The 27,398-nt window shown below is 41.6% G+C and overlaps 1 protein-coding gene and 1 long non-coding RNA gene across 12 annotated transcripts in view; one reads left to right on the top strand and one right to left on the bottom strand.

The window, feature by feature from the left end:
* SPSB4 (splA/ryanodine receptor domain and SOCS box containing 4) overlaps positions 1-27,398 on the top strand; it is a 341,175-nt gene that overhangs the window by 52,303 nt on the left and 261,474 nt on the right. The gene's annotated exons all lie outside the window — the stretch shown is intronic.
* On the bottom strand, positions 17,931-24,219 carry LOC106040330 (uncharacterized). The gene is made up of 3 exons (XR_001209839.3): positions 23,975-24,219; positions 22,998-23,068; positions 17,931-18,727 (listed from the first exon to the last, which is right to left on the bottom strand). It is a non-coding gene; the product is annotated as an uncharacterized lncRNA (long non-coding RNA).

The raw sequence follows: 27,398 nt of genomic DNA on the forward strand, positions 1-27,398 counted from the left end.
GCAAAATGTTTGTTGTTTAGAATGTGCATTTTTTGTGGTGTTGTTCATTGCCTTCCACAACAGTGGAAACAATTAACTTGCAGACTATTGCTCTGGGGCTAATATCTTCCAGTATAATCCAGCTAACTTACAAATAATAATTTAAAAATCCTAAAACAACACAAAATCTGAACATGAGAGTACAGGCGCTTCTGTGCTTGGGGATAAACTTGTGGCAAGGGAAATGAGTTTCTCACAATACATTTCATAGCTGTAGACAACTTGAGGTGAAATCTTGAGTTTAGCTTGCAGACAAATTCGAGAAGAATGTGGCTGCGATGGATGCGTATTTAATTTTCATGAGTATGGCCTTTGTATATCTGTATATTTGTAATTACAAATTACATGTCTCCGTATGAACTTTGAAATAAATGTGAAGTGTGTGAAGTGAAGCAGTTTGCCCTGCATACCTTGCATTTGTTTATTTGTACTGAAATCTACAAAGGCGTTAAAGCAGTAAAGCTGCCTCCAAAAGCAGATCAGGAAACATTACCAAAAGTAAGGAATAGCCTGAAGGTTTGATGTTGTTTTCTGCATGGTTGCACAATAGCCAACAAATGCATGTGGAAGGGTGAATGAGGAAGAGATGATAATACTGTCAGTATACCCATGGCCAGCTGTAGTTTTCCTTCAGAATAGGATTTTAGCAGTTTGGGTGTTGACTAAAGCTCTTTTTTCTTTCTAAACCTGTTAGTATGGTTGGGCTCATTCCATAATAACCCTGTCCAAAACAGCAGTTAAAAATGATATATTTTCTTTAATCCAATATTTTGAATTTCTTAATCTGTTTAATATGTTCACAGTGTAAATTAGAGATGTTGAATTCATTTGAAAAAGGCTAATTTGTAATGCCTCATGCAAATCAACTCTTTAGCAAAAAGCCCCAGGGAGCACATGTATACTTTGTTTGCGTGTCTTTATCAAATGAACCCGTAGGTTGGAAGCTTTCATGGTGCAGAACAGAAGAGGCAGGTTGCCTCTCTGCCTGGCATATGGAAATGAGATTTAAGAAATAATTCAAACAGTGATGTCTAGATTTGCTGCTTTGAAATGGAAATTGGTTGCAAAACAAAGATGTTGCTTTTACATGGGTCTGTGATAGTCTTGCTAGTGCTGCTGCAGGAGGCAGGAATAAAATGTGAGGCATTAAAATAACAAAACCTCCAGCCCCTTACTTTTTCCTTTCAGCCTACTTGTACCTAGTCCGTGTTCAAAGCGTAGTTAAGTCTGTCAAAAACTTCTCAAATAAACATGAAGTCTGTGACTCTGCTAAACAAATGTTTAAAACGTTCACAACAAATGTAGGCACAGTAGGACCCACACACGCAGGTCCGGAGGTGGGTAGCTTAAAATCCTGCCTGATGTGTGGCTCACAAGGCTTCCATGCCTTTAAAAGCCCCGGAATGTGGTGTGAAGAGACAAATGGTTAGGGACTCTGGATCAGGCCCCACGTGGTAAACACGAGTCAAGGCAGGCAGGAAACTGAGGATACTAGAGTGGGGTTTTGAGATGATTAATGCCATGGAAATAATTGGTGTCTATATGGGAGCATATGTTAGTTAACTGGTGCTGCTGCATATACGTGTATGTGTTTCCTTGTTCACTTCTAAATTTTTTGAACCTACTATTGTAAAAGGTAATTTTAGGTATTTTAGTGGTGTGGTGGGATGTGTGCCACAGCCCTGCTTGAAGCAGGAGCAGCTCTGGAGTGCCCCTGATGTAAGTGCTGGTGCTGGGGACAAACTATGAGTGACTGCAGCCAACAAGACGAGTTACACAAACAGTGCTGTTAATAAAGAGCAGGACTCGAACCTGCCAGAGCATCAGTCCTCTGGCATACATAAAGTGCAAATAATGAAAAGTTTCCTCCTTGGACTCATAACAGTATTTTTCAGGCATTAAAAATTTAATAGCAAGAGGAGGGTGCTGGCTGTGTGTGGTCTCAGGAAATAGGTTCACAAGTTTAATATTGAAAGATGTGGGTTAATTGCTGAATCATCCTCTCAAGGATCCCTTGCACTTGAATGGAGCTGAAAAGAAGTGAACATACTTTTTGGTGCAGTATGGCATAACCATGGTATCCTTCTCTAATAGCTGAGAATTTAACATGAATTTTGCTATTTGCCCTCTACAATTTATTTAGAAGTTTATAAATAAGCAGCACTGACCAGTTAATTGTTGGAATTAGCGTGTGAGAAATGAATGCTGTTTCCCAGAGGGAATTCTCGACTGGCACTTTGAAATTTATTCTCTCTGCAGCTACCTATTTTTTTTTTTCTGACGACCTGAAAGGCTGCCAGCGTCTCTGCTGATTCAGAACAAGCTGATAGTGTTCTCACTCGCTGGTGCAGAGATAGCTGTGTCTTTGGTAACTGTCCTGAATGAATTAATGCAATGTTTATGGGTTGGAGTCAGTGAAGCCAGTGTAGAATAATTTTGGGAGAGTCATAGTCTCTTTTCATGTAAAAGCAGACAAACGAAATGCCTGACCCCTGCCCGAAACAGCCGAGCAAGACTTCAGTGAATCTACGGACAACAGAAAGTGTATTTCATGTGCTTGTAATTAGGAAATTTCAGTGGGGCACGTGGCAAATGTTACTGCTGGGAAAGGTCATAACTGGATGGTGATCAAGAGCTCAGTGGTGTGTGTGTTTTCCAGTAACCCGTGCATCAGCTGGAGCTGCGGGCACCGTGTTACCATGGCCTGTGCGTTTCGCTTGGCTGCTGGCAGCCAGTAGTCCTGTATTGATGCCCAGTTCTATTCTGGAAACAGCTTGGACATGCTTGAGAATATGCAAAAAGTTATTTCAAACAATTATATGAAATTTGAGACATTCCATTCTTATTTTTCTGGACTGAGATGACTGTTTTACACTGCTGTGGTCTACTTGTTTTAAAAACCCATGTATGAGTTACAGTCAGAAGCACAGCAAAACTTGTGTGGTTTTGTTTCCTGGTGGTTTAATTCAGGAGGTAATCCTGCTCTCCTTGATGTCAGCAGGATGTGGAGCAAGTGCCGCAGACGTGTTTCAGTGCTGCTTTCATTAATTACTCCACCAGCTCTGGGCCTGGCATTTCTTCTTCCTTGGGAACACATTGCCCTTTTGCTTAATGTTTCCAACCCCTGGACCTGTTAGGTTCAGCTGATGTGTTGTAGGTTGCTGTGTTGGAGTACCAGGGGCCGGGGATATACTCTAGCTCCCCGGTGTGTTGCTGTAGCTGTGGATAGCCATCATCCTTCCGAAATCCCAGGAAATGCATTGAGAAACTTAGAATCGTATCACATGCAAATGTGCAAATTTATCTTTTTTCAATTTATATCAATCCCTTAGAGTTAATGTAAATGTCACATATGGATTTAGAGGATATTTTTTGAAACGTTTCTTTCTGCTTTTTTTCTTCTTTATTAAAAACCAGGTTAGCACTGTAACACTTATATTGATACCTGTTTGTTTGCATTTAATTGTCGTGGGTTTTTAAATTTATGACTAGACAGTCTGTTTTAAACTGTTTGGTATTTAATTTGTGATGTCAGTGTGCAATCATGTATACAACACAGTTGGTATATATTTATATTGGATTTGGATCTTTCAGTGTTGCAAAATGATGTTTGCTTCAACAGTAGAGCTGTGCGCTACAAAATGAGTTTGTATAGTTACATGATACGGAGTGATAGACTTCCTGCAAAATTTGCATCTTGCTTTTTTCTATTCAAATGTATCACATCAGATTTATCAATGTAGTCTGATAAAAATTCAGGATACCTTTGTGGCAAGTTTGGAGAAACAAACAAAGGCAGCAAAATGCAACAGGTGAAGAAGCAGATGCAGTCTGTGCAGACAAGGCGTGTTGGTTTGTGGAGAGCAATGTTCTTTGTGACTACCCTACATCCAGTGTAATTGCAGTCTAAGGTGGTGGAAGCCCACTGCTGTATGGTTGCTTTTTTATCTTAAAATCCTGGGAATAAGAGAGTGAGCAGCAGCAGTCCAGTCCAGGTCACACTTGTATCTGTGGATGAACGGTCCTCAGCAAGATGGGCTCAGAGAATAAATCTGGCGTTTTTTTTTCGAGTTAGCACCTGTTGCTGTTCATGGAAGCAATAATCCTGGAGCAGCTGCTGCTTAGGACCAGCGGTATCAGCTCTCCGGGCCCTGCTGTTAGTGCCACGTGTTTAAGACCCGGTGTGTGGACTCGCTGATCTGCTTCCCGTGATAAACACAAGTGGCACTTGCGCTGGGTGGACTGACAAATGGAAAGGTACAGAAGGCTCCTTGTTGCAGCTCAGCAGGAGTTCCTGGGCCCACTTCAAGAGGCAACATCAGCCGTCAGCAAGGGGCACCTGCCCTCAGCCCATGCGGGGTTTTCCTGGGCTGGGCTCTGCCTGCTTCTGCCTTTCCCTTCCGACCTCTCCAGAGGACCACAAATATGTGTTTTGGAGTGAATGAATGTATATATTTCTTTCTTGAGTTTGATTATTAAAATGTCACAGAGTGGAAAATGGCCAACATGCAAAAGGCTGCCGGTCTCTGCTGCCAGTTTGCCTGGGTTTCTCAGGAGCCATAACTTTGCCACCTGCGGGAAGCTATACTTATGGGATGCTACCTTTAAAGCCACAGATGACATGAGGGGGAGTATGTGTTTTGCTTTGCTTTGTTTTGTTGTGAATGCTGTTTTCTGTGTTTTTTTGTTTTGTTTTTTGGGGGGGTTATTTTTTTTAAAAAAATGTGGATATCTCTTCAATATATGAGAAATCGCGTTCTTTATCTACATTTATCACAGTGTTTCTTGGAAGTTGGGAGGGAGAAAAGAGGAGAACAAGTGTGGACTGTTACATGATGATGAGCTGTAGCACACAACCATCTCTTCAGATGAACAAGCATCTACCCATGCCTCATATTTTTTCTGTTTAAAATACAAAAGGCAATTCTTTTAATTCTTTTTGTTTCTGGCTTTTGGGGGGAGGGGAGGACGGACGACACTAAGATATTGTTTGTGAAGCTCAAGCAAGCGTGGAAAATCCCCTGGCAGGTGCTTGTATTGGACTGCTGGGCAGCGCCTGCAGAGCACTTAGCTGTGGGGCCAGGCACTGAACATTGCCAACCCTAATAAGTTGATAAATCCTGATAGCCCAGTGGAAGGTGGGTCAGCTTTCTGAGTTTGTAAAGACATTGAATATGCTTATGGCATAAAATGTAATTACAGTATTTTCAGGGATTTAATACCAGTTGTATGAGTTTTCTTATTATGCCTCATTTATTTGTTGGGTTTTATTTGGAAACTGTCAAAAGAAATCTTGCTAGGTTGTGCAGCATGGCAAATTGGTTTTTCAGAGCACAATTTAAAATTGATGCATGTCTAAATTCCCTGCATTGCTTTAAAAATGGGATTATCTGCCGTCTGTTCAGTGATTTGGTGTGTCAGGCAACCAAGTTGTTACCAAGTGTCAGGCACCTTAAATAAAAATGCATAAATGCTATTTAGATAGATAAGGAATACATAGCAGCAACAGAAATAAACACACTTCACCCGTGTTGTCAACTGTCATCTTCTCCTGGTTATGTTTCTTGCGACGAGCTTGACTTGCAGATGTTGTAGGGCTTGGAGGAGGATTGTGCGTTGGTGATGTTGGTTGTTGAGGCACTTTGCATGCAGCAGAGCTGCCAGCTCGCTGGTGCTGAATCACCATTTCCTGTACCTGGAGAGGAGCTGGGACATTTTTTGGAATCGATGAAAAAACCGCGCAGGGTAAAGTGCCAGCAGCAGTCCGGTACTGTTGTTGCTGAAGCAGCCGAGTGCGATTCTCTTTCGTTCTCGGCTTCCCTTTGTGTGTCTGCGGGGCGGTCAGCGCTCGGGGCATTGGCTGGGGCTCTGTGGGGTCGGGCTCTCTGGATGCTTTCTGCACCAAGCACTGGGATAGTTGGTCATTACAGAAGCCAAAGGGGGAAAATTCTTATTCTTCCCTTGTTTCCTCGACTGTCACAATGTGTGTCTTGTTAAGACGGATCATGGCGTTTGTGTGGATAGTGGTATGTACAATACTTATCTTTTTAGCAGTACAAGTGGTTTTCTGCCATTATTTAGCAAAAGCTAATATTTATAACCAGACATCAGGAATGAATGTTGTGATTATTCCACGTTGAACTATTTCCTTCCACACTGGAACTTCATTGAAGCCAGCTCAGATGACTCCTGTTTTTGTAAAACATGAGCCAAAGTGTATACCCAAGGACGTGTTTTGTCCTTACAGAGCAAAGTGCTCTACACTTTGTAATAATCTCCACCATTAATGTTTCTTGAGATGAAGACTGTTTTCTACGGGGGTTCTTTCATCCAACATGAGTGATTACTCTGAAGCATAAGCAGGATGTATACTGTTGAAATAAATACGTAATTTCTTCAGTCTAAGTTGGATGGAAATTCTCATGTGGAAGTTGGGTGAACCTCAGTGTTCCTGTAATTCAGGATGTATATTTGTCAGTTTTTCAGGATGAATCATAAATCACAGTACCATCAGACCTAAACAGTGATTGAAACAACAAACTTTGGAATGTGCATAGATGAATAATCATAGGCAATGCTCAGATTATACCAGGAAAAAATAAGATTCATAGTTCAGAAAGTGGTGTACTTCTGGTCAGAACCAATAGGAAAGACTCTGTTGTTTCAGCGTATGGAAAAAGATCTAGCATCATCTTCGTCTTGAGACTTCCAAAAGAAATGGTTGTCTGTGAAAGCCCTTTTGAAGAGTTGGCAATGTTGTGGGAGGAAGGAGAAAACTAACGTTACCAACATTTATTTATTTTTTTAAATAGGAATAAGGGAGTAAACCATTTCCATTGTCTGTGTTGCTGTTGAAATTTTATTCAAGATTTCTAAATGCTTATGGTGGTAATACACAGACAAATGTACGAGACTTTCAAAAAAAAACCATCTTTGAACAGAAATTCAGTCTCTTGGGAGTGATCTGTGCATCTCACCCTGTGAGATGTGCCCAGCACACCCTGCCTTCAGTGTGGCCTTGACAGAGAGGACTTTTCTTGTTGGACAGGTAAGGGGGTGGATGCACCTCCCGAGCCTGAGAAGCAATAGAAAGATGAGGCCACTTTTCATACAGCTGTTTTGCGGGCATCCTGGGTCTATGTTTGCAGAGGATAAGCCTTTTTCAGTGTCTACTGTCAGGAAATTCAGTGGAGTTCTGCTGACTTCAGTAGCAGCAGATCGAGCCCTGCCGTGTTCCTAGCAGCTGTGGCACCCGTTTCTGCCTCGCTTCCCAGTCTGGCAGCATCTGTTGAGCATCTGTGCATGTTGGGATGGAGCCACAACAATGAGGCTTTTGTTGCAGTGAGTATTTTGGAAGAGGAGGATGCTGTGTGAAAGTTAGTTTTGGGTAATAGGTCATTACTGTTAGCATGCTTCCCATCATCCTTTGGTTGATGCTGTTGATGCAGCGATACATTGCCTGGTGAGGAAAATGTGAGCAATTTTTTCAAAATGGAAATTAAACGGTTTCCTGGAGCTGTTTGTGTTATTGAGTTCTCCTCTATGAGTTGGAGAAATACAGGTGATGCAGTGAAACTCTTTCTGACTTTGATCTCTGGTAGCTTATGATTCAAATAATGGTTTTTGCCTTCAGTTAGCTAACTTAGTCTGCTCCTGCAGCCAGGTTTGGAGACATTTGCTGATTCAATTATTTAGTAGTAATAGGTCTGAAGCACTCACATGAATTTACAAGAATAATAAGTCAAATGCTATTCCAGCTGGGAAATAATATGTGGAACTGATGATTTATAGTAACATGAGCTATTACAGCTTTCACAGAACTGGAGGAGGGGAGGTAATCTGGAAATACAAACTCTCCATGTCAGGGTTATTGCTTGTTGTTGTTAATGTTTATATACTGGTGGTATTACCATATCCCGTAACTGTGCTGTGCAGTCAGATTCATTCCTTCTGCTTAGCCAGAAGAGTGTAGCATCTGTAGGTATCAGAAGGCAAGACACAAAAGAAATCCATTAGAAGCCTCTGTGTGTTTGCTGCCAGCCTGTTGCTGATTGCAGACAGGGTCCAAAGCTGTGATGGTACCTGCTTTTCTGTTTTGTTAGGTGGGCAATTTATCTATTTATTTCCCCCAGATCTTACAGTGGAAGGCGAGTACACTATAAGGCATGCAAATATGCAATGATGGAGATCGGGGACCTCTGCATGCATGTCAAAACTTACTCTACATGAATTCAGCTGCTAAGCAATCAGTAAAAATTCTCCATCTAAATATGATTAACAAAGTTGGAAAAGACAAAGAAGTAGTGTTTTTATGATGAAGGCTGAGCAAATTCTACCAGAAGTTGAGAAGGTATGATGAGCGATAACACTGCATAATGCATTTATTCACAATTTCCTGAATGTTAACAGATGTTTTGTTTTGTTTTTAAAAAAGGGAGTGACTGGGCAGCCAGTGTGAGGACTATTTTGCCTGATCTTGGGGTTGCACCCTGCCATCACATGAGACCCTGGGGAGGAAAGGATTGATGATGGTTCCTTCCTAGAAAGCAGCTCTGTGTGCTTGGCCAAGGGGGATTTTTGGAAGGATTTTTCTAGAGAGAGACAAGGCCAGAAGCAAGCCTGAGCGCAGCAGGACTTGAACGGCTGTCGGGAGGAGCAGGAAGCTGACACATGGCCAAGGGTCTGCGTCCCTGAAGGGATGGAAGAAATAGTTTCTCCATGGATGTGCCGGGTTTAATTTGTCTTGACCCAGAGAATGGCTGAGTTGATTAGCTCAAAGCAAGCCAGAAGGAAAGGACCTGCGCTGCCAGGCCATGGCAGGGGGGAAAGAAGCTTCTTTACAGGCCTTTTAACTTAAGTTCTGGGCAATGCCTCACCCTCACAGTAAAGAATTTCTTCTTTTTATCTACTCTAAACCTACCCTCTTTTTAGTTTAAAGCCATTACCCCTTGTCTTGTCACTACTCTCCCTGACACAGAGTCCTTCCCCAGCTCTCCTTCAGCCCCCTTTAGGCACTGGCAGACCGCTGTAAGATCTCCCCAGAGCCTTCTTTCCTTCAGGCAGAACAACCCCAACTCCCTCAGTATGTCTCCATAGGAGAGGTGCCCCAGCCCTCTGATCATCCTCTCAGCCTCCTCTGGGCCCGCTCCAACGGGTCCATGTTCTCCTTGTGCTGGGGACCCCAGAGCTGAACGCAGCACTGCGGGTGGGGCCCCACAAGAGCAGAGCAGAGGGGAGAATCCCCTCCCCGCCCTGCTGGCTGCGCTGCTGTTGGTGCAGCCCAGGGTACGGGTGGCTTTCTGGGCCACAAGCACGCATTGCTGGCTCGTGTCGAGCTTCTCATCCACCAGCACCCCCAGGTCCTTCTCCTCAGGGCTGCTCTCCACCCGTTCTCTGCCCAGCCGTGTTTGTGCTTGGGGTTGCCCTGACCCAGGGCCTTGTTGACCCCCATGAGGTTCGCACAGGCCTCAGGCCTGCCCAGGTCCCTCTGAGTGGCATCCCTTCCCTTCAGCGGGTCGGCCCTACCACACAGCTTGGTGTCATTTTACCTATGAGCTGGATTCCTTTATTTATTATTATCTTGTTCCAGTTTGTTGTGATGAAATGAAGCTTTGAGATTTTCTGTGGTATTTTGGAGGGTGCCTGCTTTAGGGAAAAGGTTCAGGAAGATTTTTCCCAGCATACTTGCTGAGTTGCACATCCTCTTCTGGGGATGACCGCCCCTATTTGAATAAACTGACCAAGGGTTTTGCCCATTTAGTTTTGCAATTAATGTTTCTAACAAAGCAAGTATTTCTGTTTTTTGTCTGAAAAATGCCTGGATGAAATTCTAATACTGTTAAGCTCCATGGGAGTTAACTTGGGACCATGAATTGTCCTCTTATTTGGTCATTTGTTTGTTTTTATAAAACTTTTTTCTTTTTCACATGCTGACTATTTTACTGTGTTCTCATACAACCCAGGATTTTGGGTAGTGCAAATGCTTTTTTTTTTTTTTTTTTCTTTTCCCTGTGATAAATTGAAGAACATTCCAGTATTTTTTTTTCTAAATAGTAGTGTAAAATAAACTTTCCATGTGAGCTAGTCCTGTATATTGCCACTCCGTTTAAAATCCACTCCTTTAATACTGCATTGGCTTGCACTAGAACAGCTGTCCAAGAGAAGAAAAAATAATCAGATTTCAGCATGAAGATATGAGAGCCACTAAGTTTTACCCTGAGGCAAAGATGACAGCAGTGGTTGATTTTACCTTCTTCTTCGTCGCCATTATCTACTCTCTAGGACCGTGCTAACACATTATTTATCATGTGATAGCAGTATCACTTGTTGCAGCAAGGTTGATGGAGCATGCTTACCAGTGGGAGGGTTGCTGGGAGGAATCCCACGCTGCCCCTTTCGAAGCAATTGGCACTGTACTTCCAGAAAAAAAAAAAAAAATATATATATATATAAAATAAAAAAGGTCTTAAAAGTATTTCACAATAAGCAACAAACAAAATTTAGGAATGACTAGTGTTCACACTTCTGTTTTTATGACAGTAGTGATTTTGGGGGAGAAAGCTGCTAATGAGGAACCAGTTACTGTTTTCAGTCCTCCAAAAATAGATAAATTTTTCAAACTTTTTCAAAATATTTGGGTATTAGGTATTACTCAGATAATATTTTTTCCTAACTGATCCTTAATCACCAAGTATTAAGGAACAAGTAATTTTTTAAAAACTAGAATCCAATTGGGAAAATAATGGTTTTGTAAGTACCACCCACATCAGCAGCTTTTTGTTTCATATTTAAACTTGGTTTCATATATCGAGTAATACATGAGAGATAAAGGATTTACTCCAGATTATGAGAGATCTGCAGAACAGGCATGTGTATGTAACAAATTGGTTGGCTTCAGCTGGGTTATGGTTGACTATTGCAGAAGAAATTGCAAGTATGGTGTTTGACTGAGGTCACACTCGCTAATGAGTTTGAAAGCTCAAAGTAGAGCTTTGTCATCGGATTTAGCATTTGTGTCCTCCAGAGAGGAGGGTAGGGATTTGTGAAGGCAAAGTAGGCTGCACAGGGAAATGGGAAGGAGATCTGAAAGGTCTGTGGCGGTGCTGTAGTGAGGCAGTAATTCATCCGTCTGGCCGCCAGCAAAGGGAGGATTTTGGGGGAAATCTCTTGGCTGAAATGATGTATAGCAGCTGTTAAGTGTAGCTTTTCTGAACATGTACAGAATAATAGAAACATTTTACTTGAGAACTAACTCTTTACTTTTATATCTTGGTTAAACTTCTACTCCAGCAGGTCTGTGTGGAACCACCAAGGGCACCAATGGCTTCCCCTGGCCTGCCGCCATGCAGTGCGGGCACTTGCACTACCTGCAGCAGTGTCAGTTCAGTAAAGGAAAGGCTTCAGTGAGGGAAAGGCCAGAGAGATTGCTTGTGAACGGTGAAATTGCAAATCTTAGTGGTTTTGCCATGAGGTTCTGGAGGCTAAAACCATGACCCAGCCTGGGATGCAGGACGCCAGGGTGGTCGCTGGCTGCCTTATGCCTTGTTGGCTTGGAAGCACATTGCGGAGTGGCTCGTGGGACTAGAGCTGTTGAAACAGGCAGTGCCCTGCCAGCCTTCGCAGGAAGGAGGAGGGAGCTGTTGCTTGTAGAAAAACAAACAGGCAGAGGCTTGTGCAGTCTCAGGGAGGCTTAGGTATTTTCCTCATCTGTCTGAAAGGAATTGTGCTCATAGTTTGGGGTTTTTAAAGAATGAGAGAAATCAGTCAGAATGTAGTTGCAGAGCGTAATAAATACTACTGTTGACAAACAAACCAAGCAAGGGCTGAGAGCAGTTTTTCCCCTGCAACTAGGTTGTGCAAACCCCCTCAGAAAGCAGGGAGGGTCCTTTTGTGATGGACGGTTGTAGGGGCAAGGAAGATTCGGGGCTGTAGGATCACGCCTAGTGGAGGGCAGGAGGGGACAGCAGTGCCAGCATGCAGTAGGCGCTGGGAGGGAGAACCACATCCTTTGCAATGCTCTTTCCATTGCAGAGAACAGATCAATGCTGTATCCTGTATTTCTGACGCCGAGTTTTTCTGTCAGGTACCCACCATGGGGACAGACCAGCAGCTGTTCGGGTACAGAAGGGCATGGCTGAACTGGGGAGGAAGGGTGAGCTTGTGCCCTGCCGAAGGCTATATAGACAAGGGTATTCAGAAAGTGGAGGAGGGGCATGCATAACCAAAGCAGAAAATGGGCAAAGGAGGAAAGAATCAATAGTTCATTAGACTGGTAGAATGGAAGAAGGAGAAAAAGGATCAATAGTTCATCAGATCTGAAGACTCAGCTTGTGAGATGTGGTTGTTTAACACACAGGCATTTTACTGGAGTCATTGTTCATGTTCCATATTTTAACTAATGCATGTCATGTAACAGCTGATATCAGTATACATAAAAGAATAAGGGAAAAGTAGAAATTGAGGGTAGAAAGCTTGCAAATCCTATTTTAGGGGAAGGCTATCCCTTAAAGAGATCCTGTGGACAAACATGAAATAATTCGTAGTGGTTCTCCTTCCCTTCTTCGCCACTGGTGTCTTCCCCATGAATAGCATTGCTCAAAATTGTGAAGTTTTCAATTAGGATTTTAGTGAATGTGAGTTTTGTCTGCAAGATTTGGCTTTGTGGTTTTAATAGTTTACAACCCAGGTGAAAAGTAAATACTGTATTATAACAGACAGATTTCAGACCTGGGTGTGAAAGTTTCTACAAAATGAGCTCACTTATTTAACACGTGTGGGCTAGAAGTAGTGCAGTCATGCAGTTTCCGTGATTATGCTGTAGAGAAATAATAGCTAGTAGAAATAAATACACTATAAAGGTGTATTTTTAGAAAGAAGGTTGCAAACATGCAGTATTAGTTTGGCCTAGCACTTCTTGGTAGACGTAAATAGTTCAATTGAAAGGGTCTACTTTTAATACAAAGTAGCTATTTTCTATATTTTCATTAATTTAAAAGATCGTGTATTAGCCAACATTAAACGGTAAAGGCTTCATTAGGGTCCATGAAAGTATGCAGTATAGTATCTATAGCCATATGATAGTAACATAATTCTTTCTTCCATTCAGGAATATCAGTTGGCTTAAGTATTTCTCAGTGTTCCCCTGTGCTTAGGGGAGAACAGCCCAGTCCTGTGTGTTAGCAGCAGCAGGAGCTCCCACGGTGTCTGCAAGAACTGTAAGCCACCCTTTTGCCTACATGGGGCTCTGTGAGAAATGCAGCAGTTAACCTGTCAGTTGCTTTCAGATAAAATAGTGCAGCCTTTTTAATGGCTACAAATGGTGAGAGTTTCAGATGGGGAGTTCCCCGTAGCACTGTAAGCTGATGAGTGTACTTCTGTCCTCCATGCATGAATACTGCATGCCCTTGCTAGCTTCAGCAAGACACCAGTTAATTCTTCTGACCTGCAAGGTTTTTTTTTCCCTCTTATTATTACTTATCTGCCATCCTGTTTGAAGGGAAAGAGTTAACCACAAGTCTACAAATGCTGGTGAATATAGGAGACAATTACATTATATAGGTAAAGCAGATCCACTTTTGAAATTCTTCTGCAGATTTGTCTTCCTAGACTTACTAAAAGTCTCTCTTGTGCCATGGACATTGTTGGTGTACTAATATTCCTAATATTCAGATAATTTTGTCTTTAGAGCTATTGTGTGCCTCTCACACCCCCTGTATTCCCTGTCTCAGGAAGAGAGTTGCCATTTACAGTGCTTTTTCTTTTCGTGTCTTTCCATGCCTCTTCTGAGGCTAAAGAAAAAAAAAATTGCAAGTCGTATGTTTGTTATCATTCCTGAGTGGGTCCAAAGATGGTGTTGAAACACTGATGTACCCTTCCTTGGATGGCAAAGGAACAGAGGCTTGCATTTCTGTCCTGTTTTTTCCTGATTGAATATCATTTTGAATGTTTTAATTAAAGCTTAAATCTGTTCTTCTCCACTTTATCCTGCACAGCTGTGGAGAGATTTTTGGCATGCGCTGTTAATTTTAGCAAGATATTCTCTTGACTTTGAGTAGGTAAGGCAAAATTTGAGAATGGCAGCGATTGACAGTGCACCTGCTTAAACAGACTGCTCTTTATAATCTGTAATTCAAATGTTTGTTTTAAAAGAAAATACTTTGGTTGGCAGGCTATATCAAGTGTGTGATGATAGCTGAGTAAGCCTAAGCCTATCTAGAAAGCAGGAGGTAGAACCAGGTCGTGACACCTTGTGCTTTTTCTCAAGGTGCTATATTCAACAATTTTTCAGCTAGTTAACTTGATTTGCTGACCCCCATAAAGAATAACTGAACCCTAACAAAATGATTTTTGATTCATCATGACAAGCTGTAGCTGGACTGGAGAATCGGGAACATTAAAATTCTTTTGTAGTATCTAGTGACATTTACGTACAGCCTTAAAATAGTTGAGAATAGGTGAGATATATTGCTATGATAACATGCTAACAGCTCAGTGCTGGATCTTAGTTTTTATTCATTATATACTATATTGCATCCATTTATCATTATTACTATTATTGGCAGGCACGAGATGGAGGGCTGGCTTCTCTGCTGGTGTGGAACAGTGTAACTTTGGCTTGATCATGTTGCAACAAAAACTGAGGCAATAAAACTAAGAATTCCACGCCATGTAGTCAGACTCTCTCTGTTGCATCTAGTCTGTCTGAATAGTTCTCATGCTAATAAATTGTTCTACTTGCATTGCTACTGCCGTCCCTTCTGCTGCCATGTTTCTGTTACATCCAGGATCAAATCACTCTCTTCCACTGTTTGCTCTCAAGTCGAGAGGTATTTATAGACATTGCTCATGCAGAAAGACCACGTAACATCAGGAGCACACGCTGGTTTTTAGTAAGAGCACTGGATGGGATGAGTAGACATTAGGGATGCTGTATTAACAAAACCGTCCAATGTATTAGATTCTAAATATGATATTGCACGTTGGCCATAATTCAGTCACTTTATAATATTCATCACTGTTATGCTAAAAGCATGTAAATTGCAATAAATTATGGCATCAACTAATTTAATAGTTCATAGGTGGTCATTCCTTGGAAATTCCACTTTAGTAAGGCAATGTCATAGGTGAAATCAGAAAGGGATGCCTTTTACGTTATTTTGTACTGCAGGAAGAACATCAGAGATAGATATTTGGTGGTGGCAGAAGCAATAATTTAGGCTGACAAAATTATGTGTTGTTTGTTGTGCCTATGCTAATCAACATTTTTTCAAGGAAAGTGGTATTGTTAGAAAAGATTAGAAATCCACAGGTGCTGCATGCTATATGCTGTATATCTGGTTTAAATTTTTTATAGTTCTACCAATTGTTTAAAATTATTGTGCATAAATTACTTACATTTCTTGTTCTTCTCCCTGACAATGTTCCAATGAATTTCGTAAAGACTAATTACTGTGGTCTCAGCTAGAGATGCTTTTTTACATCAGTGTTCATTCACAACTTGCTAGATGCCTGCAGCTACAAATCAGTCATTTGAGCAACCCTGGGAAGTGTTTTGTCATTTATTTTTCACATTATACATCCCATCTGGTAATAGAAGAAGCTAATAGTTATACGCACATTATCAACTTGAAATCAAGCCATTTCTGAACCACTGTAATTACCAGTTCCTTCAGCCACTACAGTTGACTCTGAGCATGCACACGTGTGTTGCTGTGTGCCTATAGAAGACAAGGGCTTTTTCATCTTTGTTTTTTTGCTGCATAAAAGACTTCCAGACGGAGAAAAAGTCTAATAGTGGCCTTCCTACATCTGGGCAGTGCAGTGCCATTTTCTCATCCTGCCAGCTGCAGTCTTGTGTGCACTGCTGATGGTGCTGCTTGGTGGGATGGCAGCATCAGTTTGCAGTCCCAGAGAGCAGGCAAAAATGGTTTAAGTGTCCAGTTATTTAAATGGACTTCGAGCAGAAGCCAACAGCAGCATACTGCAGAAATGCAGAGCAACTCTTTGCTGTAGATGAGATAAAGCTTAGGCGGCTCAACCAGTTAATAATACGGCTCAATCAGTTAAACTTCTATACTCTGATTTGGGAGGTTATTCCATAGCTCATTTCTGATACTCATCCTAAACTACTTTTATTTCTGAAGTTGTATGGCTTTCTAAGCAGTTTCTCTTTACACTGTTACTGCCTTTGATTATCGTCTGGCCTATCTCCCCGCTACTGCTTTCATTCTAACAAGTCCTGTAGTGTGAGTTCTTCTAATCTATTCTTCCAAGCTAAATCCAGTCAATCTTAAATTGGGCTTAAATGTTGAATTAGTGCATCAGAATGTTAGAAACATTAGAATTGCACTAATGCAGTCTGCTCATTTACTATATAGTATAATTGAATGATTCTGTAATAGGAAACTGGATTAGGTATTTAATTTGCATCAAATCTGAGAAATTGAAGTGTGCTTTTTGTTAACTTTTGCTACAAACTGGAAGGAGTTGAAGGAGTGATTGAGCATTTGCCTTTGACACGTGCCCCTTAATTCACTGCTGAAAGAAACTTGCTGGGTCCATCCCCTTGATGCGTTTTGCTGCCCATTTTCAGAATAAGCCATCTGTTGTGTTCTGAGTATATTTCACAGTCATTTTGTTCAAATGTGCTGAAAGCTGCTGAAGGAAGAGCTTTTTTTCAGGCTCGTAAGTATGACTAAATGGAATGACTGACGTCCAGCTTCACTCCTTGAGACGAGGAGTTCAGTCATGGAATTAGGCTGGGCGCATCCTAGCCGGAGCTCCGATACCATTCTTGCCAAGAAGAGCCACTGTGATTCTTTCCAACTTGTCATGATAAACTAAACTGAGAAGAGAGTATTCATCATGGATAATTAATATGACAGGCAGTTTTGCTACTAACTTAACACTACAAATTTTGCCAGCAATACTCAGGCTAGCTCTTGGTGTTGGCAAGTGAGTAACCTCATCTCTGGGCTTATTTGCAGCAACTGCAGACACTGAGGTGAGCCTTCGTATTTTAATCTAATCTACTTCAGAAATATGTTCCCAAGTCCCCTTACTTTTTTCATCTTTTTTTTTTTCTTCTGGTTGTGATTCAAAGACAGGGATGCTGACAGAGCAATGGAGCATTGTTGGTAAATAATTCAGGACAGGGTTCCACTGTCTCTTTAAAAGGCAAAATGCGAATAGGGTATTCATGAGAAGGGATTGAATATAATGAAGGTGAAGCTGTATTTTAGACTAGAGAGGCTTGCAGTGAGCCTAGCTGCGGTGGTTTGGAGCTGCTCTGCAGCGGGGTAGGCAGGGCGAGTTGCCAAATGGTGCCTGCACTCCGTTGGTACAGAGCAAGGCCATTCGGCAGCACGGTCACTGCGGTCATCGCACTTGTTGGGCAGCAGTGTGTGTCGTATGTCATCCATACGAGCAGCCTCACAGGATGAACAACCTAAACTCTGCAGCTCTTCCAGAGGCAATCAGATGTTACAGTTCATTTGTCCAGCTTAGATATCCTAGCATATTCCTGTGTATTCTTGAGAAATAAAGAAGCATTTGGGTCTCCATCACTCATTTTTGTCTGTAAAAGAAATAAACAAGCATGTGGTCTTAATGCATAAAGTGCTTCCCTCCGCTTTCCTCCTGAGGGGCACAGCTGGCTCCTTTTCAGAACTTCTTTCCCTGGTGCTGTTTTTTAACTGCACAAACTTTGTTTCATGTTGAAGACTCTGCAAATGCCCACTCTGTTAATACCTTCAGAGATTTTCTCACTGTGTGAAAGCTGCTGGAATGGAAGCCAGTGTGGCAGAAAGGTCACCTCCTTTTAATGACTTGCTTTTTGCTTCCCTTTCTCAGTAATAGCAATAGGAAAACCTAAAATTCTTCGGATATTGGACTTTAACGTATGTGCTTTGGAAAGGAAATGATTTTTTTTTTTTCCAGTGAGGAAGGCAGATAATGATGATGCATTTTCAAATGTTCCTAGCAGAGGTCTGCTCTGAGCTATATATTCTGCTGTCAGTATCTGTTAGACTATATTGCTGTACCACAGTATGCATTTTCTGCAAAAATCCCCCCAAAATTGAAAGTACAAGATCTTTTTTTTCTTTTTAAATGTGGCTTTGTGAAGCAAAAATTGTATTAAAGCAAAAACAAAGTGTGTGCATGAGGGGGTTGGAGGGTATAAAGACCAGTACAGCTTTCTTGTTGTCATTTCTCCGTCCTTCACTGTTGCAATTTGGCACCACAGGAGCCCTGCAGAGCCCCTGAGAGGTGGAGCAGCCTTGCTTCCTTTGCAAGTGGCGGTGACTTGCCTATACCAAACAGGTTGCCATTGCCAGAGGGAAATGACGACTCTGTCTGGACTCGAGTGGCCTCAGGAGCATGTGATGGGCAGATCAGCCAAGGTCCTCCCAGAGCTCTGTGAGGGTGCTGTATTTAGGACACAACTCTGGACATACTTCATATCAGTTGAGTTTATTATGGTAATACATAAATATGGCCTTTCATCCACACAGGGATTTCCCAGTTAATCAAACCCGTATCGCAATATTTGGCCGGGGTCTACCAGATTCTGTTGTGTCATGTCCAGCACTTTCCCTTTGTTCTCAGTGTGGGCAGTAGCAGGACGAACACTGCAGTGGTATCAGCCATGTGAGATGGATCTCTGCTGCTTTAGCAGTGAAGCCTGCATCTAGATAGGTAAAATAAAATCATTTCAATTCCTGGGCCCTCCAAGATTCTCTTACAAAGAGACATGGCAAAGACAGAGCGCAGCTGATGTAGAGCTCCTCAAAATTCCTGAACAGAGTCCGCTGAGGCACATGTCAAATCTAAGTGCAAAACAAGTATGCAGTTCAGAAGTGGCTGCTTGTTGCCCTGCAGCGTGACGGACAAGGCCTGGCTCAGTGCGTGCGTAGTGCTTGCATGGTTACGCTGACCTGAGCGATTTGATCAACATCGTGTAGGAAACGCGTCAGAGGCAGCAACGTGACCTTTGTGATTGCCATGTTTTCACATCTGCTGTGCTTCAGTATTCACAAAGCCTCCAGATTCCCAAAAAGCACTGTGGTTCTTTTAATAGTGTTGAAAAAATGTTTTTGTTTTTGTTTTTTTAATTTTTTAGCATTTTGTAGGCACTGGCTAACCAATCCTGCTAAGTGTTTACGCTAGTTTGTTGACTTTCAACTCCAGTGTTGAATTTATTAGTTAGATGTGTAGTTTTAAGTTGATGACGCTTTATTTTGTTCTCTTTACAGATGTAAGCAATAACTTCTCAGTGCTCTTTCACTATCCATGTAATTCCCAAAGATAAGTATCTAAAAGTTTGCTGAAGTGTAAACAAAGCAGTCTCTGGATCAGAGTGAGCATGGCTCTGCCCTGTGCCTTTCATGCTATTTCCCTAATTTATGTCACCACTTAGAGGAGACTGAAATGCCCCTTGGATGTGTAAGTCACCCCTTGGTGGTACTGAAACCAGTCCATCAGTGGCTGCTGGGTGAAGGCGCTCGCTGTTGGCCGGAGCCGCTCTGTTTGTGTCTCTGCTGTAATGGTTATGAACTTGGCTCCTGGGCCTGTGTCCTGAGCTCAACCTCTGCAGAAACTTCCGTTAGCGATACAGCCTTGCCATCGTGCTTAAACTATTCCTTCTTTTCTATAACGTCTTTCTATAAATACTTCAAAAGCATTTTAATGCATTATTCTTAACCTACAGTGACCTTCCTGGAACAAAAGGTTTGATTAAGAGTTGTTTATGCGGAAATATTCACAAACCAAAATTGGAGGATGCGTGCGTAGGAGAAGCTCTTGAAGGACAATGAGCATACTTGCTGTCTTGTACTGGGGCTCCAGCATTTTTAAAGGTACTGCCTGTTGTGTGGCCGCAGGTCAGCTCTTCTTATATTCAAATATAAAAAATTCTAAGTTTGATGTTATTTGACAAGCCATTTTGCAGCCAAGTGAAATAATCCTTGTATAGCATTTTGATGTATCCCACAAAGCGTGGTTCAGTCCTTGTGATATTTATTCTGTTTCAGATAAAGCAGTTTTCCAAAATAAGAGCTAATTTAACTTCCTGTTACTATGGCCTTCAATCCCTCTAACAAATAATTAATATAGAAAAAGCAACATGTAATTTGCTTCTGCAGATAACCCACACCATTTTATTTTTAAAAGGCTAGTAATACTTGATGGTTCACCACTTAGGAATATATCTTAAATGTTCAGAGTCTATGGTATTTCCCCAGAGTGATTTATAATGCAGCAAGAAATGGAAAGCTTAAGAAAGGGGAGGAGGGTTTGGATGGGAACACTTAAAATTTCTTGGCAGAAGCTTACTGCTAGGGAAGCTTTGGTGTTTTGTTTTTTTGTTTGTTTGTTTTGGTTTGGTTTGGTTTGGTTTTTTCCCCTTTCCTTTTGGGAATGAGAGATTTCAAGGAGGAAATGGCTGATCCGAGTTCCTGAGAGTGCTTTCTGAAGGCAAGTTTAGAGACCAACCGCATTTACATCACAGACCACATCCCTGTGAAAAACGTAGCATGCACTCTTAACCTGCTGGACTCGGCTGGTGATCTTGGGAGCAGAGCCACAGCTGTTGAACAAAGGCGGCTGGCATTGCAGCCCGACCGCTGCTCCCTCATCCGCACTGCAGAAAGCTCGTAGCTGAGCCATAATAAATTGTCTTTTTCCACTGGAGAGAATGGAGTCACGTAGGTGCAACCATAAACCTACCTTCTTCTTTCTGAAAGCAAAGATTAAAGGCCTACGTAAACCTTAAAGTATTCTGGCATTGCATGAACAAAGTGCTGTTTTGTTCTTATCAGATGAATATCAGGTTTCTGAAGTGATATTTTAAATTTTAGCAAATGGTAGATGCTGAGGTGGCATCATAGTTGTTACACTTTCCAAAAATACCAAATTTCCAGCATAATGGGTGTTACTTTCTTTTGAGGAGAGTTTCCAAAAACTTGTTTAATGCTGTGGCACATAGAGCTACGCTGAGACTCCACAGGATTAAGACCACACACTGCACTATGCCTGCAGGGCGACCTGCACAAAGCAAGGGGCGGCTTTTGGGGATCCCAAAAAGAGTCAGAGGCATCGGAGATTTAGGGGTTTGCTTACTTTTTTGTATTCTGTGTCATTCCTTCAACTTCCCTTCTTTGTGGGCTCTAGATTACTTCTTGTGTACAAATGTAATTAGATTGGACATCAATGGTAACATTTTCAGTGATGGCCTGTAAATTTATTACAGATGCTTGATATGTATGGCAATGGATTTAGCTGTAGAGTAGCAGTGTATTTGTAGCCCTTGTTGTAACTATTGTGTGCCTTATGTGCCATTTTGCACAAGATGCATGCATAGAAAAATAGGAAAATCAAAAGCATGGCAGATACGGCTGACTTTGAACCCCAAATAAATTTGGCATTTTTCTTTTGGGACTTTCTATGTGACAATCTTTGACACTCAGCTTTTTCTAGGAGAGGCAATGGAAAACAAATGCAGAAAGTGAGAACTTGGACTTGAAGTGGGGTTTCAGGAATGAGGCAGCCAGCAGCTACTTGGAAGAACAGCACTGAAAGGCAGAAGTCTGTTGGGAGCTGTCTGCACCCACAGGCCACTGAGCACTGGGAACTGACTGAGGACAGAAATGTGTGCAGGCTCATTCTCAAGTCCTTTTCTCTGATGGCTTGTTAAATCCCTTACTGCCCCTTTCCTTCCCCCTCCTGTGCATTTGTTTTAGGAGGAACCTTGAGCCCCAGGCTTGGTCGGAACTTCTGTGGGCAGCGGTGGGGTTTAACTCGGGTAGCTTGGGGAAGAGCTGCGTCACTGCTGGCCGGGGGTACACCGAAACCTGAAAAGAGGAAAGCACCCACACAGAGCTGTATCTTCAGTGTGAACAATTGGAAGCATCTTGCTATTACAGAGCAAAGAACTTTAAAGTAAGATAAAGTGTTAGTCAAATACCTTTTAGAAATGGTACGTGCAGAACCAAATTTTCAGAGCAAGTTTTTAAAGAAGATGTTATAGTCACCAGAAAATGGCAACTGTATGTGAAGACAACTTTGGTCTGTTCTATGTTTGTTGTTGCATGACTAACAGACAGCTGAACCTTTTGAATTTCCTGTATTTTTTTTTTTTTAGCCCATACATTATTATTTGGGAACATGTTCTCATTTCAGGACTTCTCGAAAGTGGTTTTCTAACTAATAAAATTCTGTAACCAGGGTATCTCCATAAAGCACTTCCCAAAAGGAAGCTATTTCATGTAAGAGAGATTTCCTTCAGGAATTCTAAATAGCTTCAATGCAAGGCAATTTTTGTGAGACATCCATCTTTGAATGGACCGAGCTGAATCTTTCATTGGAACTGGACAAAATCCCTGAGGAAAAATGCACATAAAATGAATTGAGCTCTACATATTTGAAAGCAAGGATTCAGTCCTGCTGTGACTGCTGAGCACAGAAGTGGAACAGACAAGTTTTGGAACAAGCAAAATTGTGTGACCTTTTCTGTCAATAGTAATTGCTAAATCCATATGGATCATCCCAAGCATGAATTTGATGAAATAAGAAATATTATGCACAACTAGCTTTTTAAAGATGTGATGCATCTAAGAAACAAGTAGATGAAGCCTTTTTATTGTCTTCACATTGTGCTCTTTTATGAAGGTCTTCAAGCAATGATGCAAGTTTCTTTCTATGAAGTTTGCTTTTGCTCAAGTGTACAGCTTCTTGTTCAAGGCTGCATGGCAGAGAGAGTGGTCCAAATGCTTTAAACAGTTGTCACTTGGCTTTGATGTTTTAAAGGGAGGAGTGTCCTGGAAGCCCAGTCTTAATTGATGTTACCAAACAAGTAAAAGGCAGTGATGAATAATGTATAGTCCTGCTTTTGTCTTTGGAAGGCACATCAATAAGGCAAACCATACGAAAACATTGCCTGTTTTGATTAAGCGGGAAGTTACCTTAGAGACTGTGACATGCATATTTCAATCTGTACCAGGATCCCAAATGGACAAACCCCAGAATTCTGCATCTGTAAATAAAATTCAAGCACATATTATATATTAAAAAAAAAAAAAGAAAAAATCACGGTATTATAGGCATGACATCAACAGATGAATTTCAGTCATTAATTCCAGAGAAGATGTTTATAGTTTGTGTTGACAATGATGCGCTAAAGCATAGCACAGAGAAATGAAAGAAGCCTTTACTTTTCTTCCTCCTTTGCTCACTGACTTTTTTCTCGGGTCTTGGTGTAGTGCTTACTGCTCCCAGGCAGCTTTTGTCTCCTGTCAGCTAGTAACATTGTGCTTAGCCTCCCCAGTCCAGATCTCCCCGTTTTCCCAGCAGGACGAGGGGGAGCACAGCCTGCCTTCCCCCGGCCTGCAGCCCCGGGAGCTTCCGCAAAGGAAACTAGGAGGTGCAGGGCATGGGGACGGGTCCCAGGTACACGCTCCATGGCTAGGGGCATGGTTGTACCAAGCAGCATGTGTGGGGGCTGTCCTGAGTTCCTGGGAAGGACGCCAGGTGCTTGCTACCCTCTCTCCTCGTTGCTGCTCGAGCTGGAAGCTGCTTTGGAAGGATAAAGTCAGTCTGCTGCTCACGGCGGCAGTGGCCCAGATCTGTACATCTCTGCTTTGGTATTGTTTCGACTCTAAAGGGAAACATCTTCCCATGCTAATGAATTACGATCTTTGAAGAACTTTTTCTGATAAATATTGAAAGGACAAGAAGGAGATGCAAAACGACAAGTATCAGCACTTTGGGAGATGGTTATAAGTGGGTCAGGTTACCCTATGCTCCTAAGTTGTCTTGACTCTAGGTTTCTTTGGGCTTGGGGGTTTTGACTGTGGTTGAAAAGGACTAAAAACAAGCACAAGGTCTTGATCTCTCCTCCCAGAGAAGGGAGTAGAAGCATGACCAAAGTATAGTTACTCACTAGCGCGGTGGGTTTAGAGAACAGGTTGAATTGAACACTTCCCGGAAAGTCTGGTCTGGGTGGCTGTTCCTACTCCTGAAGAGAACGATTTTGGAAAGCTGTGTGTAACTTTTTACTCAGTTTATGTGATTAACTTAATTAGTTTAGAAATATCTGTGACATCACAATGGCAAGGGCATATTCTTATGCCCGAGGGGTCAGTGTTTATCTCAAAACTGTGAGTACTTAGGGGGGAAAAAAGTATATCCATTTCATTTTACGGGCAGACTGACAGCAGAAAGGACTTGGCAACAGGGGAGAAGGCCAAATATCTGTGGATAGGGGACCCCATTTAGCAGTATTTACCCTGGCAAAATTCCCTCTGGCTTTGCTGACAATGCTGATGGAGTGAAAAAGGCTGAGTCAACACAAAGCAGCAGGAATTTAGTGGAAAGCATTCTTTTGGGCTGTGTGTAATTCTGAATGTGTTTTTAATATTTTGGGGTTTTGTAGTCTGGATTAAGTACTGAGTTAAAGAATTTGTTTTGATAACTTAGCATTTCATCTGTTGCACCATCATCGTACAGATTTTAGAACAAAAAAAAAGCAAAATATACCACTATGCCTGATGTACCCATAGGCATAAAGGTATTTTACTGTTAAACCCAAGTTTCCTAAATGACAGTTTGCTATGAGAACAGGAGCACAGAAGAAAGGGAAGGAGACAGCTGATAAGAGGAAAAAATAAGACAGAGTTAAATGGTTTCTTAGGTCAGGAAATTTGGTTGAAAAAACAGTCATGGTGGAATTTATTATTATATATGTATATATGTTTAAACATGCGACAGGTGTAAATGAGATTGATATTTTTCTCACTTTTTTTTTTGTTTTTTTTAAACCACGTGAAGAAAAAGATGAAAATTAGTGTTCAGAATTTGAGGCCGGTAGTAAAGGGACCTATGTCCAGAACATAATGGGAATTAAGCGTAATAAAACGTAATGGGAATTAAGCAGCAAAGTGATATTCCACTAATCAAACACACACTCCCACTCTTCCCATTTAGTTGTAAGTTTGAAATTTTAGATCAAGTTGTGATTTTGAAATATTTCTATACCAAACTGTAAATAAATATCAAAGAAAAAGATGACCAGTAAACAACAACAATAAAAGGCCATCCCTTTGTTTGGGATGGAAATAGCTTTTTTGTCTTCACTAAGCTCTGCTCCTTGCTTGACACTGTGGTGAATGAAATCCTGCACTCAGGTATCCAAGCATTGGCTTACACAAACAGACTTATTCTTGAAAACCTTAACCTTCACATTTGCTAATTCCCAGATAAGAAAATGTATGCTCTTGTAGCTAAAACCATGCTGAAATTAGTTGATACTTTTGTATTGAGAAATTACTCTATAGAATGCTAGAATTTTTTTTTCTGTGCTGTGAATCAAAGCACTTTCCTTACCATAAGTAGCTTAATTCCAGCACATAAAAATAAATAAACAATATATGTAGGAAGGAGAGGGTTTTTCAGATGTTTCTCTGGTGTTCATCTCTGCTTATGTTCTTGGAAATGTGCGTGTATGTATGTCATACATATAAATATATATTGTATATATGCACACACACACAGAGTGGTAAGCTGAGTGCCTCAAACTACTTCTTAAATCTCTTTTGGAAGCTGTGAAAACACCAGCATAGAAATTATTTTAAGAATTCTAGTAGATACGCTATTTCTTTCCTTCTATTTTTGTATTTGTTAGAGGGATGATGGCATGCTCCTTCCCACAGAAATGAGAGGTGTGCAAGTACATAAAGAGGTGTGTGAATTGCTCACTTTGCTTTGTTGTTCCCAGATGCAACACTTTTCTTAATTGCCAGCCTTACAAACTGACTTTGGGATCTGAAAATCTAGATAAATCTCTGTTCATTATAGCTTCTCTGCAGGCCAAATGATGCTCACCTGTGCAACTGCATCAGCCAGATGGCAGCGAGGGGTGGAGGGAGCTGGAAAAGGCCGTTTGCGGATGAAGCGTATTTGGTGATGAATCAGTAAGAAGCAATAAAGGCAGACCCTTTGTGCTGGTTTATAGTTGCTTCCAGAGCGCAGCCACGCTGCTCGGTAGGTCAGCAGTACTTGTTTTTCTCCTCATCTTGTTTGACATCAATTATGCCCTGTGCAGATGGTGATCATAAAACCATGGGTGGATAACAAAGCACGGGGACAGAAGGACAGGACCAAATGTGAAGCTGAGAGATGTGTGTGGAGGAGATGACCCAAACAGAAGTCAGTGTTCACGTTTTGCTGTCCTTCTGTTTGTGTCTTAATTTTCTTGAACAGCAAGCCAGCACTACTAGGGGAAGAGTCCTTATGTGTAGTTTGAGAGGTCCAAAGAAACTGCGTGAGCTGGACCTGGTGACCTGGAGGACGACAGGGAAGGGGCCATGGCTGGTGTGCTGCTCACCCATCCTTTACCCTCAGCAAATTTTGTGCTGGTTCTTCAAAGGCTCAGGGTGTGGTAACAAAACCTAGAGCAGTTGTAGGAATGCATAATATGGAAATCGGCTCTTCACACTCTTATTTCTCACAAAGTGACCGTTTTTAATACTGGCGTTGTAGGCAGTGGCACAGCAGTGTGAAATTTCAGGCAGAGCTTTCCCAGGGTTGGAACATGGTAACAGGACCTTGTGAGGAGAAGAGCTGAGCAATGGTGAGTGAAGGCAGCCCTGTGTGCTCTACATGGTCTGTGAGAGTGTGTTTGTCTTCAGAATGAATGCTTTAGAACTGTCTTCAGAGAGCATCAGCTGTGTTTGCATGCAAGGAACAATGACAAATCCTAAATTCGATATGAAAATCATTCAGATTGTCTCTAGTACCCATTTTGTGCTGAAGAAGATTATCGTATTTAAGGAAAAAAATCCATTTCAAGAAATGGAAATATAAATAGTATTGAAATAACAGGATCAAACTGATATATTGAGCCTAATTTGCAACTTCATTACTCCAGATTTATTTCAATATAATTCTATTAATATCAAAACTAGAGTAACAAAGTGACAAATCAGGTCTGTTGTTTGCGGATCTCCCCTAGAGATCATTAGCGTGTATACAATTGCATTAAAATTTAAACGGTACACTGCTGCCAGTTTTTCACTTGGTTTGAGGAAATCTGCATACGTTGGAGCCTCCGGGTAATTGAAATTGAAGCAGTTGAGAAGATGTCATGTAACAACGGTACAAGGAGTGTAGTCAAATTTCATTGTCTCTAAACAGCTCAGCACAGTTTGTGTAAATTTAAGCAGGATAGTCGTCAATTCTGTCACCCAGTTAATTATGGCAAAACTATGAAGAAAGTGGCAGTGTGATACATAAGATATCTTGAATTGCATTTAATTGCTAGCTAGAGTAAATAACTTTATTTTTCAGTATAATACTAAAAACCCATA

The sequence above is a fragment of the Anser cygnoides genome, chromosome 9 (assembly GCF_040182565.1).
Source record: "Anser cygnoides isolate HZ-2024a breed goose chromosome 9, Taihu_goose_T2T_genome, whole genome shotgun sequence".
Taxonomy (NCBI): domain Eukaryota; kingdom Metazoa; phylum Chordata; class Aves; order Anseriformes; family Anatidae; genus Anser; species Anser cygnoides.